At 39.7% G+C, this 16,650-nt stretch overlaps 1 long non-coding RNA gene across 4 annotated transcripts in view; it reads left to right on the forward strand.

Annotated features, from left to right (window-relative positions):
• Positions 6,636-16,650, forward strand: part of LOC110399833 — a 296,244-nt gene continuing 286,229 nt past the window's right edge. For 3 of the 4 annotated variants that reach the window (XR_002439427.1, XR_002439428.1, XR_002439429.1), the window contains exon 1: positions 6,636-6,821. This is a non-coding gene — a long non-coding RNA (uncharacterized LOC110399833). The remainder of the gene's footprint in view (positions 6,822-16,650) is intronic. The other variant, XR_002439426.1, reaches the window with a different exon arrangement.

The following is a 16,650-nucleotide window of genomic DNA, read 5'->3' on the forward strand; positions in this document are numbered from 1 at the left end:
CCATTAATATAGCAGGCCTGATACCATTCAAGTGTGTTATACAGGAATTTCACTAAGTGACTGTGTAGGTGATTTGTCAGTGATTTTATAAGTACGCAATCCCACTACAGGGTGGCGTTGGGTGCCTGGCAGCATGGTGCCAGTACCAGTCTCATGGTCACTCTCCCATATGAACTATTTCTCTCTGCTGCTAACTTGGTAAGAGCTAAAATGGGAGGCTTCTGTGTACTTCAGAGTGCATAATAAGGATATTTGTGCTTAGCAGTTAACAGTCTCTCAGCACAAGATATCTGCTACTTGGTGAATAGAGAAACATCTGTAGACTTGTTTTATGATGGAGAAACTTCTGATAAGAAAGACAGCTGAGAGAGTTCTACTCAATTTTACAATAAATAGTAATTTCATCTCTAACAATATAAATATTTTGGTTACATCCATGTAGTACTTGAAAGACAGCCTTGCTTATGTATCTGTAAGACTCCAGCCTGGATTGTTATCATCTCATATCTCTGATACTGAGACAAATACACTTAACTGTAGCTTGTCAGTTTTTTTTTTCACTCTTTCCACTTAATTCCTTTTCTGAATTGCCCCACTTTGTTATTTGGTCTTTCACAGTCTGCCATGACACCTTCTGTCATATCTTATCCACTACAGATGTGATGCCTACTGCTTAACTGCTTATCATGACATCTTGTCCTCCCACTTAGTAGTTTTTCAGAATGTTTTTGTATTTTTGCCAACATTGCTAATACCAGAGTGACCAGGTAGAGTTCCAAAACTTATCTCTAAAACTTCCCTCTCTTTTTTCTCCGTGTCGTTTGTGACAGTGCTCCTTCAGCATGATGTGTACTCAAATCTTGCAAGAAGTTACTTGGCTGGTGTAGCAGCATCAGTGGTTTTCACTGTGATCCATTATGTACTGTCTGACCTCTTGCTTTGTACTTAAGTTACTGTCTCTTCAGTAATAAGGCAAAGGTAAGTTGGCACTTCTTGACAGTACAGCTGTTGCAGGATCTCTGTCTGCTCTTGATGTCAGTGCTGAATGATTTGCATAGGTGGTGGCAGTGAGAAACCTGGGATGTTCTTTGCATGTGTTCTGTGCTCCTTCAGTTTGATGTGCTTTTTCAGTTTGACAACGAGGGACTTAAATTTAGTTTGTAATAAAGATATTTGTAGATCTCTATGTTATCAGGGCTCACCATCGATTTGCTAGTTCTGCTCTATTTTTACTGTAAAGGTATAGGACTAGGCCTCCAACATGCTGTGAGAAAACCACCAATAATGTCAGGAATGCCAGCTCTTTCATATGATGGGGATTGCATCTCTAAAGCACTGAGTTACTTGCTGAGGTTGGACATGCAGAAGTGCTAAGTGTGCAGTGTCTGCCTGCTGACTGGGGGGCTGGGCTGAGCCAGGTGAGTGACAAAGCATTTGCGCTGATGATGTTGTGCTGGGAGCATGATCATATGCCTGGGGGTTAAAATAATTGTAGGATTTGGTCAATTTTAACCACATCAATTTCATTGTGTTTGGTTGGAGAGGAGAAAAAAACGTTAATTTTTTTCATGGGACCTAACACAATCCTTAACCTCGTCATGCAAAGTCTTGTTTGATAGAAGCACTCTGTATATTCCTTAATTGAATGGACAGGATTTATTTTGATGCATTGAATGAGGTTGCAAATATTAGCAGTGCTTTTTGACTGTCTTTTCGTTCGGTGCCTCAACATTTTGGCTTTAGTTCAAAATTGAATTTTTGGTTGTTATGGCTTTCTCTCAGCTGGGCTACTTCATCATTTGCTTCTTAACCAGAGTGAAGTAGCATGATTGCTTGCTGATTTGAGCACTTTTGTCAGTAGGAGCCATTCAGCTGATATTAGTGGATTTTGAAAAGGGTCCATTATGCACAACCTAAATTCTTACCATTGGCTGCCTACAGAGCAGCTGATTGATTTAAATATCTTTGTAGACTTTTAAGGGCCTTAATTTTGTTGTCTATTATTTAAATCTGATGACTTGAACCTTGTTTTGACTAGTATCTGAATTCAAGGATCCAATTCTGTCAATAGCCTGTTCATTCAAAAGAAAAAAGAAAAGAAAAGCTTGTCTCCATAAAAATATGACTAAAAATTCATCTGTTTGTTCTTAATCTGTGTAAGTATCTTGAAAACAGTACTTAAAATATGTGGTATTTTTCAAGTTTATTATTTTTCTGACTGAAATTAGACCAGTTCCCTCCTCTTTTGCAAAGACAAAACATTTCCCAGTTGTTGTGTTCTGTAATACCTAAGAATATTATTTAAAAAAAAGCTATTTTTTTCCTCATAATCTTCTAAGCTTACTTTGTTTTATATTTTAAACTACACTGAGATCTACTGTTTTGAAATTCTTAAAGAATGTTTTTGTAATGCCTCTTGTTTATTTCTATCAAAGGTAATGTAGTAATCATTTTATGTGACACGAATATAATAGGAAATAGAGTTTATTCCTATTAAAATTTGTGATTATTACTGTTTCTTTTTTTGAAATTAAAGGAAGATATTTCATGTTTTCCTGCAGCCTCTTTTATTTACTAGCCTAGAATTCAGAAGACAAAGCACAACCTTATTCATTCTGCAGGTTTGCTTTTGTGCATGACATTCAATATAGCTCAAATTACAATATGAATAATCAAACTTAAGTAGAATAAGAGGTAAAATATTCTAATGCAAATCATGAATATATAGGGAAAATAAATCCTTAAGTACAGCTGTTTCAGTAGTTCCAGTGTACTTTTAAAAAGGAGTCACGGATGTCCAGTCATACTGCTTCCTAGTCATCATATGAAATTGCTCCTGGGTCGGTGTTTTAGTGGTCACTTCTGTACACCAGTGCCTTTCCCTGGGTGCTGTTTCTCATGAAGATGTTAGAGGAGGTTGTGAGATTACAAAGCCTTTGGTTAGAGCTTTGTGTAGTGATTCTCAGCTAGGTCAGGTCATGGTGGTTACCGGTGTTCTGCAGGAAATGGGGATGAAAGGTGGGTTAAATTTCTGCATATGATGCTTTCACTAAAGTTCAGGAAGGACTAAAGAAACATTAGTTTGTTTATTTAAACAGCCACAGGATATTCTGGGGAAAAAAAACAACTTCTGCATTACAAAAATTCACACTCATGTGATGTTATAACCTCTTTTGATGCTTTGATTCAATTGTTTTGAAGTTGTATGCCATGTACAGCTGTGATGATGTTGTGTAAAATATTTAACTGTATACTTTAGTAAGCATTTTGCTGCCTTCTGTTAATTTTGTTTTCTTAAGAATTAATTATTTCTTTGCACGCTTTAGGGATTATCATCAGTATTCCAAAATTAATTCTATTTTCTATTTAAATGACAAATGGATTAAGGATTTTATTTATGAGAATAAATTATCATTTGGTTATCAACATTTGTAAATAAGGGGATGCTTTTGTGATAAGGAAGGCACGTCCCAACTGCAGTAGCTGCATCATTTTTTAGAGTTTTGAAGTGGAGGTTTAGAAGTTTTCCCACAGAAAACATCTAATTTCTCTTAATAGATTGCATTGATGTAGAGCATTTCATTTAAAAGCCTCATTGCTTCTATAAACATCATTATTATTCTTTATCGATGTTACAGTAACGTCTAGAATCCCCAGCTGAGATTGGTTCTCTTTGGTGCTAAGCACTGTGCAAAATGCGGAGTGAAACATATTCTACCCAAACGTGCTGCTTGCTGTCTGAGCTTGGCTTGTGCGTACATGCTCTGTGCCAAGGAGCTGCGCTGAACTGTAGCTCCCTGCACCCAGCTGATGGCACTGCTTGGGAAAAGAGCTGCCTGCTCCTGCAGGAGCAGCCTTCCGGGAGCATGGCGCAGAAGGAGATGGTGTAAGATTCTACTGCAGTTGTCATACAGCAAGGTGCCTGGAAATCATGAGGTTGGTATTTTGCGCAGGTAATTCTGAGTGAACCATTATAGGCAGACTGAATTATTCCCATAGAAAATGAGATAGTTAGAAATTGAATATTTGAGCTAATTATTTTCCCAGTAGAATATCTGAGAATAATTGATATTTCATGGTACCTGAAACTAGATTTATGGCATAACATACGACTATGTTAAGTTCACTGAATAAAGGAGGGGATCCGATCCCATTCCTCTCCCACCTTCTCACCTCTCCACAAATTCAGTAAAACAAAGGAGTATTTTAATAACTAGGTTAGGAAAGTAAATCACTTTACAAGAGTTGTTCTAGAGTTCTCACTTTGTGAGAACTAGGATGCATGTCTTCTCAGTGCTGGTGCATTTTCATGCTTGCAGTGGCTGCTGCCCATCATTATGCAGCGGAGGAAAGCACATTCTGTACTTTGAAAGGCCCTAGAGGGTGGCAGTGTGGGCATGCCGAAAGCTTTTGAAGGCTGTTAATCTGTAAGTATGGAGATCAGAGGCACTTTTTTTTTTTTTTTTTTTTTTCCAGTTTATGAGAATATTGGATAATTGTGGAAGTAATTATGATTTTTGTATATCTGAGCAGGCAGAAGGGACATAAGTAGCCCTCAACAGAGGAGACCTAAAATAACTAAGTTCTATTTGTATCTTAACAAACTACAGCTCTTTGGTCCCTGTGAACTGAAAAGATGAAATTTGTCTGTGTGCTTTTGTTTGCAGGAAAATTAGCCTGCATTAGTGTACTGATAAAATCATCTCTTTGTAACTTCCAGGAGAACAATATAAAAGCCTTTTGTTCCCTGTTTACTGTAAATCACTCCGGAAATAAGCAAGAGGCTATTTTATTTCAGAATGAAAGCTTTTGCCTAGTGAATTGTAATAGTATAATGATCCCATTCCAGACAAGCTGTGGGTTATGCCAGGATCTGTTCTTTGCCAGATGGCTGCAGAGCTGCTCAGCTCTCCATGCTAGAGCTGCTTTGTCCACAGCACAGCTTCCTCTCCAGGCCATGCTTTGAGGTTTCCTGAAGGTTCTCTTTCTCTGAAGGGCCCTGGATGAGGGCAATAGGTGTTTCCTCTCACAAATTTTGAGAAAGATTTTATGCTTTGACTGCCATTGACTGAAAAGAGGTTTCAGCTCCCACTAGTGGGGCCTTAATTCAGTACGGATATGTTGTCATGTACTCACAGCATTTGGATCCACAGCTGTGTGAAGCGGAGTGTTCAGGTCTATGCTGAAGCAGAAGGCCCAGAGATTTTAGAAGTTTGCCTGTCATTACAATTGTTAAATAAATGCCATAGAATTTTTTAAAATTCAGAACAGTGAAATTTTACTTTTTAGGCATTTAACATGTGTTTGTGTTGATTTATCATTCTGTTTTGCAGTAAGTTTTGTAAATAGTATTTACAAATTTTTGCTATTACTTGCATTCTCCAGGTCTCATTCATAAAATGTTATCCTTTTCCATTCATCAGACAAAAAAAAGGGAAGTATAAGTGAAATTACAAGCAAGAAATAAGTTCAGAAATTTGAGTGTAACTCCGTTCAATTAATTGATTGTTAGGATGGATGTGAATGGGGGAATGTAGTTCCTCATCCTGAAGGTGGCTCCAGTATTTCAACTGTCCTGCTCCAAGGTGTGTGTGTGTGCTTACTCTTAGTTCCTTGGCAGTAGGATAAACTTAAAATACAGCTGAGCCAGACTGATAGAAGTGAGATGTTAAAAGGAGAAATCCCAATTCCTTCTTCAAACACTTCCCCTGCTGCCTCCTCCCATGCATGTGTACACACCCCAACCATATCTTCTGAGGGAGCTGGCTGCACATTCCTTACTTTACCCCTTATGTTGGCTCCAGCCCTTACTTGACTCCTTCACTTAGCCACTTGAACTCAGTAAGAGGAAAAGTGAATAGATTTCTGTGAGCTTACCAAGCTGAATTTGCCCAGTGCAGGCATCAGCAATCATCACTAAAATGCTAGGATGTAAAAAGAGTGTGTGTGTAGGAGCAGGGGACAGGGGAACCTCCCTCCTACTGGCCACTGGCCTCCAGATCGCTGCAGCTCTAACGCTGGCTTGGGTGGGCACAAAGCAAGTGAAGGGCTGAACTGTGGTAGTTGTGGCACAGAAAGCAGACAAAGCAGACCAGTCTGAAATTGTGGTGCACCGATCCCTTTCTTAAAATGACTTGTTTTAATACACGGCACTCTACACTTTTTGCTCTGCTTGCTGAACAAAGATACAATAGTGGAAAGAAGAAAACAGGAAAAGACAGAATTGCAGCACCACAATCTGACTTTCAGCATTTCTCTTCCAACACGTGTTGTTGATATTGTTAACATTGTAAGCAAGATACTGTTTTTTTTTTTTTTTTAACATTTTACTGTTATACGTTTGGACACTAAATACTTTATAATAAAGGTTAAGATCTGTTATAAGCAAACACGTCCTTATCTTCTGACTTAATTTAGATTCTTATATAATTATAATGGCCAGCTAGTTGTTAGGCACATCTTGAGAAACAAAGTTTACAAGGAAAATACCTACTATACTTTAGGTATTTTGCCTCTAGGACTTAACTTTTCCTGTCTCCTGTGCCTTCATACTACAGAGCTCTTCATCCTGTGTAGAGGAACTGTTAAGTCATGCCTTGAACTGGTGATTGAGCACCTGATGAAGGGGTGTGGCTGGCCCAGGGAGTACAGGCAAATTGTTTGCACCTGTGCTCCCCTGGTGACCAGAAGGAGTAAACCCAGGGTGGAGGCACCATGGGCTCATATAAGGGCCAGCAGCGGGGTGGGAAAAAATCTACTGGATTTGGGCTGGTTCTAGAGAAGGAGTGTTGTATTAGCTGGAGAGCCGCTTCACCACTTGGGTGAGTTTGTTCCTTCTTTTTGTATATGACTCTTAGCCTACCTGCAAGCACTCTACCTGTTACTGCCAAGAACCTGTCAGAAGCAATTTTGCTTCACTGTGAGTGGGATGCTATGGTTCTTCAGTTTTTCCAAATACTGTATTCTCAGTTTCTTAATTTTAAGCTTGTAGGAGGAGGAAAAAAAAGAAAAGCTTGCTTGATTTATGTAGACTTTTTCTTCTTTATGTTGTTGAGGGTATGTGTCTGAGATAATTACTGAGGATTGTTGCTATAAAGAATCTCAGCTGTGTTGATTAAAGAGTAGGAACAGCTTATATGTACTAGAAGACTTCTATGAATGTAGTTTAATGAACTTTGTGAGCAGATTCTGAAGTATGAAAAAGGCTGGTTGAAAATGATTGTTAGACTATCAGTTACAAATTTGAAATCTCTCTGATTATGGTTTCTACTGGATCTCAAGCTGTTAATTTTTTTGTTAACTTTTTATTTTCAGCATGGTATTAAAAATGTTAACAGGTATGTGTAAGCAACTTTTAGTACAATGAGAACTGAAATAGGTACCTAGAGAAAATGAAAAGCTCCATATTTATGCCTGTTTTACTTGATAGGAGTGACTTCACAGTGTGCATCCTGCTGTGTGGAGTCCTAAATGTGAATTTTAAGTGTTGACTTCTCAAACAGCTAGAATGTGAGGTACTGGTAATGACACATGGGTCTGAGATAGGCACGTGTTGTCTGAAAGAAACTACTACACAAGAATATGGCTAAAGGGGTGTATTTGGACCTACACAAGCTGTGGACTTTTAGGCAAGTGATTAAAGTTTAGCAAAGACACAATTTGTGATATGGTTCCCAGTGTGCTAAATGGGGCTCTGGCACTTCCTTCTGCCTGGCCTGTGAGTGCTTCCTGTCAGAGGCAGGGAGTATTCTATGCTTATCAAACATCAGGCACAATGAGACTTTATATGATAGGACAAATAGACACTACTGTAATAAAAGGTAATAAAGCCTTGTCTCATCTCCTGGAATCCATTTCTCATACATGCTTCTAGAAGATGAGAGATGGAAAACCATTCATCTAGAGAAATGAGAACACAATGCTAGTCACGTCAAAACAGGCTGAAATCCAGTGTTGCTTTCGTTATCCTGAAGTCAGCAATATGCTATCCTCATTGTTCCTTTGTCTAATGGAATTTACTGAGTCTATTCATCCTCTACACACATTGTGAAAGTGCACTTTGTAAAGCTGAGAAAGCTCTGGAGTTAATAGTGTAATAATTCAGCAAGAAAAACTGATTTGCAAGTGACCTATGTATCAGGCTCAATGGTGCTTAAAGGTAGTTCATAAATTCTTGACAAAGGAAGGTGTCAGCTTTGGGGACCACCCTATTTTATAAATAAAGTAGCCTTTTAAGAATCAGTCACAGAGCTTAATGCAGAATTCCATTCTGACATGTAATTTACATGCCACCAGAGAAGAGAAGGGAAGCAAAACAACATTGTGATTGAGTGCTACCAAGAAAAACACTATGTCTCTAAGGATAAAACAATTCAACTTGAACCTAGACTCACAGATATACTGTGCTAATCCTCCTACCCCTGCCAGCTCCCAGGGGATCATGAGCAGTCAGGTGGTTTTCAGGGTTATTATGCTTTGATTCACACCTGGGCCATGTAAGTACTGCAGAAGGGACACAGAGGTGGTGGTTTTTCCTCCGTTTGCCAGGACCTCATTAGGTTAGTAGTGCTTAGGAAAAACTTCCTCTGCCTGCTAATACCATATTCAAATAAACATGATCCAGAAACCAGAATTTGCTTAGAATTGATCTGTAAGTGCTGATGTTGCACTGTAATCTCTGGGCACTTTTTCTAAAGTAGGTTATGCTGTAGCACTCATTTTCCAGGGTGAGAAATAAAGGATTTGATTCTTACCAGCCGATCTCTAAATGGTCTCTGGCAGAGACCAGCTGCTTGTTTTTATACAAAAGGGAATATTGCTTAGAAACTTAATATATTGCTTACTTTGCTTAAACCCTCTGGGATTAAGGGTGCTAATTTTACACTAGAGTATCATACTGAAAGCGATTCCTACTGTTCCTGTGCAACTTAGAGGCAGAGAGAGATTCAAGTATCTAAGTAGTATTTGACAAAAGCATGTTTCTAGAGGATTTTATTCCTCCTATGTATAGGATGGACATAGCACCTCAATTACTAAAGTTACTGATTACTGTAGTAGCCCATTAGTCTAGAATATTCTGTCAATCAGTATCCCATGCGATTTCAGGCAAAAATGCAGAGTTTGGCAGATGTGAGATGTGTGAATGGAAGCTTTTTCGTTAATAATTCAGGAGCTCATTTCTATATAATGAAAACATAAATTGGGTATCTGCAGTCAAGCAATCTATTCAGATTACTCAACTGAATTTGTGTGAAGCACTGAATGACTACAAAATATGTTTTGCAATGCTTTGTACTAGACTTTTTATAGAAATGAGCTAATGATCAATGTATGAATGCATGAATTAAACCTAAAGGGCATCCCCAAGATGTCTATTGGAGGACCCAGTGAAAAAGATGATAGCTTATGACACACAGAAAATGAAATCGCATCAGATGTCAGCTATGGTCATGCAGAAGTCCAAGAAACTGATTTTTCTTTGAAAGGGTCTTTGTAGTTGCCCTTTAGAAAATGAATCTAATGACTGCAGATAATGTCTGTTTAAAGTGATAGAGGGGCTCTATTTTATTTCTTCATCTTATCTTCTGTAGCGCTGGAAAGTTCAAATTCAAAAATGATTCCACAGGATGGTCTCTAGCTCACAGTACAGGGCAGTCATCAGGACTGCTTTATGAGTACAATTAAGGAAGTCAGTTAAGCGCTGTGCTGACATTAAGGTACTGTGATAAACAGCAAACCTGGTTTACTTAGCCACAACCACTGCCTATTACACTACTGTTTGAAGTATTTGAGAAGAAGCTGAAATTTGTATTAACCACGTTAGAAACGCTTAAATTCTGTCTTGCTTTGGTTCTTCATGGGGCATGCTAGGAAGAAAAGCCTTTATTCTCACTACTGATCTTCTGAAATTGCTTTTAAAAAAAGAGTTAGTGAATATTGACCTTATTGTATTAATGGAAAGTCAGCTTTATAGATCTTACTCAAGCAAATTTACTTTAAAGAGTGGAATATATTTTGTCTCTATAAAAAGCTGAAAAAAGAAAAGTAATGTAGATCATGAGTTACAGAATTTACGTTTATGGCATCTGTACCTCAGACTACAAGTATTATCCTTTAGTAGTTCTTATTCGGTGTGTAGGGGAAGTTACACATTTAGGAAAGTCAAAGTATAGTACATGAAGCTATCGCTTAGCAAAATATGCCTGTAAGGGGAAAAAGAATGTGACTTCCTTTCTTTTGTAAAGGGTGTTTTTTGCAGGGTATTAGGAAATAGAAGTTCACATATTTGCTAGCGTAGATAGAATGTTCCCTTTTGTGGAGCAATGAATCTGCTTTACATACATACAGATCACACCCTACAGCCAGTAGTTCTTCCATTTCCCTAGTGGATGACTTGCTGGCCTTCGCTTGTTTGCTGTCTGGAAGAGTTCTGCAATGCTGAGGGAAATTGCTAAAATGAGGTGAAGTTTATTGATTAACTTCCTGTTTAGACTAATGGTCTCCAGAACTATTTGACTGCATGCTGCTATTAGAGTGAGGAAAACAAAGCTTGAGTAAGGAATCCCATGTTAGAGACACTTAGCTCAGAGCCTGTGCAGGGAAGCCTGCTCCCAGTGTCTTCCCACCATGTCCATAAAACCCCACATCTCCCTAACTTTTGAACAAACCCTGGATCTGTCGTGTTCATCTAATAACAAAGCAAGAACTGACCAGGAGACATTTGAGGACCTCAATTTTTTTTATAGGTGTGTGAGGAATTATTATATTTCTGTGTTTGATTGGAAGACTAAAATGCATAATTGCACACTTCAAAAATACATCTCTGCATTTATTTTATAGGGGATTCCTCTGAAAGAAATATTTCTCAGTTTTAAAGTGTACACTTTGAATGGGATGATCTATGGGAAGATGTTTGAAAGTCTTGTTAGTCTTCATATAAAGTGAAACAATGTGCTCCAGACCATATTATCTACTTTCTATGGAAGTATATTCTCAGTCCTTAAGCTTTGCTGACAAAATGAGTAAAATATTTTTCTAGTCAAAATGAAATATTATTTGTGTTGTAGAGCAGTTCAATGATCGAGTTGAAAAAACTGATTAACACAGCCCCACAAAACCAGAATGCTTTTCACTAGCATTCTCCAGCAAAACTGTATGGCAAGCAAAAATTGAAAATGAGCGCATCTGTTGTGGCTGGGGGAGGTTATGCTGAGGCTGGCCCCACTGTGTTGCCTAGTGGGGCTTGGCAGCTGCCCCAAGAGCAAGGCTTGGCTGCCTCCTTCTTCAAGAGGAGTTCTTGGGCTTTTAAGATTTATCCTAGAATCACAGAATGGTTTGGGTTGGAAGGGACCTTTAAGATCACCTAGTTCTAACCCCCCTGCTATAGGCAGGGACACCTGCCACTAGACCAGGTTGCTCACAGCCCAATCTAGCCTGGCCTTGAATGGTTCCAGGGAGGGGGTATCCACAACCTCACTGGGCAACCTGTTCTGTGTCTCACCACCCTCACAGTAAAGAATTTCTTCCTAATATCTAGTCTAAACTTTCTCTCTTCCCATTTAAAACCATTTTACCCTTGTCCTGTTGCTAAATGGCCTTCTGAGAAGTCCCTCCCCAGCTTTCCTGTAGGCCCCCTTCAGTTACTGCAAGGCCACTGTCATGTCTCCCTGGAGCCTTCTCTTCTCCAGGCTGAAGAGCCCCAGCTCTCTCAGCCTGTCCTCGTAGGGGAGGTGCTCCAGCCCTCTGATCAGATTCGTGGCCCTTCTCTGGACCTGCTCTAACAGCTCTATATCCTTGTGTTGGGGGTCCCAGAACTGGACACAATACTCCAGGTGGCGTCTCATGAGAGCAGAGTTGAGGGGCAGAATCCCCTTCCTTGACCTTGACCCTTCCTTGAAGTGCTCACACTTCACTTGATGGAACCCAGGATATGCTTGGCCTTTTGGGCTGCAAGCGCACATTGGTGTCTCGTCTTGAATCTTTATCAACTGACACTCCCAAATCCTTCTCCTCAGGGCTGCTCTCAAGCCATTCTCTGCCCAACCTGTATTTGTGCTTGAGATTGCCCCAACCCAGGTGCAGGACCTTGCACATGGCCTTGTTGAACTTCATCCCTTCATTTTTAGCATGTCAACTGCACTACTCAGCTTGGTTTGTCTGCAAACTTGCTGAGGGTGCAGTTGATCCCACTGTCCATTTTGCCTGCAATCATCTTAAATAAAAACAGTCCCAGTACTGATCCCTGAGGAATGCCACTTGTCTCCGGTCTCCACTTGGACATTGAGCCGTTGACCACAATTGTCTGGGTGTAACCATCCAGCTAATTCCTTATCCAGAGAGTGATCCATCTGTCACATCCATTTTTCTTCAATTTGGAGAATTTGTTATTTGAGAAACAGTGTCATGCTGCAGAACCCACAAACAAAGAATTAACACAAACTTCCCTTATTCCTCTAGAAACGTTACCAACAGAAGTACATATCTAAGGGGCATGCACAGGCATTAATAGGGACATTGCTACAACCCCCTCACAAGTATGATATAAACTGACTTAAAATGTTACAGCTTCTAATAAAAGCTAAGAATCAATATCCCAAAGTACTAAAGGTTTCTCTTGTACTCATTTCAAAGATTTATTTCATTTCTTTATTTATTGAGAACACAGTTGCTTGAGACAAGACAAATGTTAAGCTGACCACACTACAAAAAGAGTTGTTTTTTCAATAATGTATTGACTAGAAAATTGATGGCAAGTTCAGAAGAAGTTATGTAGTTATGAACTAGACTTAAAACAGATTGCAGTGTAGTTTGGCTTTAAATATGTGGCAGTATGAACCTATTACTCTGTTTAATATACTAATTGAAAACAACGTCAGAATAATAAAGCAGCAAATGAAATAAACCACCAAAACTCAAGAAACAGAATCTTATCTATGTTTAACTTTCTTAATTACAGGATAGCAGCAGTGAAATGCAGTCTGTCACCAAATAACTTTTCTTTTAATGGAAAACTGAGAAGTAGAGCACCTGTGGTGTTAGAAATTTCTGCCACAGTTTTGTAGAAGAAAAGGTTTGTATAAAACGAAAAATTGCACGTTAGACTTAGGGTCAAACAAACAGTATTGTCCACCTGTGATGGTAGTGTATTGCTGCAAACTGCAATACAGTTGCCACAGAGCACCCTGCAATTCTGCAAGGTTGTTTTACCAGATGAACATGCAGTAATGAAAAGTAATGATACCACTGTTCTTCATAAAGGTGAGACAGCAGATGTGCAGTGTGTGGTGTTCTGCTAGGAGTATCACAGGAAGGACTGCAGTGCATTGAGACAGGTAAACCTCCATGACACAGTGCAAGCAGAGTGAGCAGGTGCATTGTGTACGTTGACTTGTGTAGTCATTGAGTGGGTGACTCAGAGAAGAGATCCATCAGCAGTGAGTTGGGGAAAATGTAAAGAAGGTCAGCATAGCAAAGTGTCAAGGTAAGGGAGGGTGTCAGAAGTAAGGCAACGTTCTTCAAAAGTATCTAAGTACTGGAGAAGATAAAAAACAGAATAGATGATACACTAATGTAACTTATGCCTTGCCTTGGTAGATGAGTGCCTTTCCTATGAGGAAAAGTTGAGGGAGCTGGGCTTCTTTAGCATGGAGAAGAGAAGGCTCTGGGGAAACCTTGCTGCAGCCTTCCAGTGCTTATAAAGAGAAGGGAGGCTGACTTTTTACATGATCTGATGGTGATAGGACAAGGAGGAATGGTTTTAAACAAAAACAGATATTTAGATGAGCTATTAAGAGGAAATTCCTTACTCAGAGGGTGATGAGGCCGTGGCACAGGCTGCCCAGAGAAGCTGTGGATTCCCCCATACCTGGAGGCACTCAAGGTCAGGCTGGATGGGACCCTGGGCAGCCAGATCTGGTGGGTGGCAACCCTGCTCATGTCAGGAGGTTGGATCTAAATAGGCTTTAAGGTCCCTTCCAAACCAAGCCCTTCTGTGAACTACAGTCATCCCTTCCAATGTGAAGCTTTATATTTTTTCCAGTTACAAAAAAATACAAACATAGTGTAGCAGACAAAGGAAAAAAAAATAACTTGAAAATAGCAGAAAATAATGAAGGTGTGCAATTTTTTTTTTACAGCCTAAGACAGATAAAGTATTATTAATTTTTTGGTTTCTTTTACTTATCTCTCCACAGAAGAACAGAGTGATATTTGTACTGAAAGTTTATTTAATGGGATCATGTCAGCTAATAGTCCACAAACCTGAACCTGTTCAGATGGTGTATGTATGCACAAAACCAGAAGGATGGAAAGGGAGTAATACCCTAATCAGTATCTTGTCTGGGGCCACGTTTTGGCAGAATGTTGCAGGCTGAGGGAAGGTTGAGAAATACGAGAAGTGGAAAGCAGCAGCGTAACAGTGATAGAGTGATTGGGTGAATGAAAAATTTCTCTAGATATCCATGGCCCACTTCTTACCTTGTTGGAAATGATCAGCAGAAGGTGTACTGCATCTGAATGCTTAGAGTACTTGCAAAATCTGCTCATCTGTAGAAGAGAATGAAAGACAAAGTCAATTTGCCTTGGATTCTCAGAGCTGGTCCTATCTGTTTCCTCATGCCACTGCAGGTGAACGCAGTGAGGTGCGGGATGGCAGTGTGGGTTTAGGGGAGTTTCAGCCTGGGGCAGCTCTGCATGTTCTTTTCAAAATAAACTGTTTTAGGAATTAGAGCGTTCTGAAGATACGTGAAATTTGATTTCCACAAGCAAAGGCTCATCTGTTTTCCCAGGGGTATCTCTCATTACATTCCATGATATTCTTACAAAATCAATCTTGTTTTGAAATCCATGTAGGGGAGGGAGGCAGGTTTCCTTTCTGGGGCATGAACATCAGTGTGCCTGATTCTACTACTTGCTTTCTTAGTGGAAAGAAAGATTGAGTGCAGTACGAGTAAGGCTAAATAAAGTCTTGAGCTATATTTTCCAGTGCGTACTAAAGCTGCAGTGGAGGTCAGGAATAAAAAAATACATGAAGCTTATTTTTCTTGCATAATACCCCTGCAAGCCTGCCTTCCCCACTCATTTAAAACAAGCAAAGACCTTTCTGTGCTTTGGGATGCAATAAGTACCTCTCATGGTGTTTGAGTGCAGAACATGGCTGCTGCTGGAGTGTGTGGAACCTGTTGCTTTGGGGTTCCCTCATGGGAAGAGAACAGAAGTGTCATCTGTTAGTCATCCTTTGTCCTTGAACCAAAGCACGGTTTCAGGACATAGGAGGGATAACTATGTAGTGTATACAGATGCAGAGTTGTCACAACTAAATTCCCCCTACTGTAAGGCTTCTTAGGCTCTCTTTAAGTCTGTAGCAAGTTTGGGAATGTGCAGTACTCAGGGAGGACACTGCTGCTTAGCTCAGTTTGATTCACTCAAATGAAGTGACAGAAGTTCTCTTGGTGCTGGCATTGTTAGAGTTACACTTCTGATATCATTTTAATGAGACTGATCTTTCAGGTTCAAAATATTGATTCCAAAATGAGGTAAATCTCATGCCAGCCCCTGTCTCCATGTTCTGTTTGGAAGGTATACCTTTGTCCCTCTGGCCCTGCTGCTGATCACTGTCAGGAGAATTTTCTGCTGCTTCCCTCTGTGGTGACAGCTATGGCCGTAAAACTGACCACAATAAGGCTACTGAAGCTCTGGGCCCCTGCTGAACTTCTGATTGTGTGTTTCTCTTTTCTGCCTTGTGCCTTCTGAGCTTTGTGGAGCTGGGACTGGGTTTTAAAGGAAGTGTCAGTCTGCTTGCATAGCATCCACTGCTACAGTGAATTGTGCTAATGAGAATGCTGTTGTAATGGTACTAGTATGGCCTAAGTCCAGCAACTTCCAATTGCCTGTAAGTATACTTGGTAACTGACAGTGCTTTCCTTGTTTTTTTTTGTTTTTTTTAAACCATGATTAGTTAAATGTGACTTGTTAAATGGGGTTATTTAGGTAAATGAGTAACAAGGTAAATGCTTAAATGAGATTGAAATGTGTAATACATTGTCCTCAAGAATAAATTTGAGAAGGCTTCAGGAAAAATGGTCCTCCAGGCAATGTGAAAGACTGCATCAGTCAGTACCACTTACAGTAAGCACAGACTTCAGATCAGTCTATGAGCTCAAAAGATCTAATAGCAAATACTGATAGCACATGGAACTGAAATGTGCTTACACTGGGAAGTTTTCTGGATCAGGAGAGTTTGTTTCCCGCCATGTATGTTTTTGTGTAAGAGAGGCATCTGCCACTGCGCAGACTGTAGCTGTTTTTCTGACCATGAAAATGCCATCTGGAAGGCATGAAATAGAGATCTTTGCCATGTTATTATTTGAGTAACTACGTTAAAACCTAGTATTATCTTTTGCCTTTTGGTACTGTTTACATTGAACTGGCCTTATTACCCCAATAAACCTTGTTAAACTTATGTCAAGAGTTAAGAAAATGCCATCAGCATTAGCTATGCTTGATTGGAGGGATATTGGAGGTAGAAAAATATGTATTACAAAGAGAATCTGAGGGTGTGGGATGAGAAGAGAAAAGATGGAGAGAGTGGATTTGGTTTTCAGTCAATAAGCTCAGCAAGTTTCTAGGCTTAAGTTGACCTTCAAATCCTCT

Source organism: Numida meleagris, chromosome 5 (assembly GCF_002078875.1).
Source record: "Numida meleagris isolate 19003 breed g44 Domestic line chromosome 5, NumMel1.0, whole genome shotgun sequence".
Lineage (NCBI taxonomy): Eukaryota > Metazoa > Chordata > Aves > Galliformes > Numididae > Numida > Numida meleagris.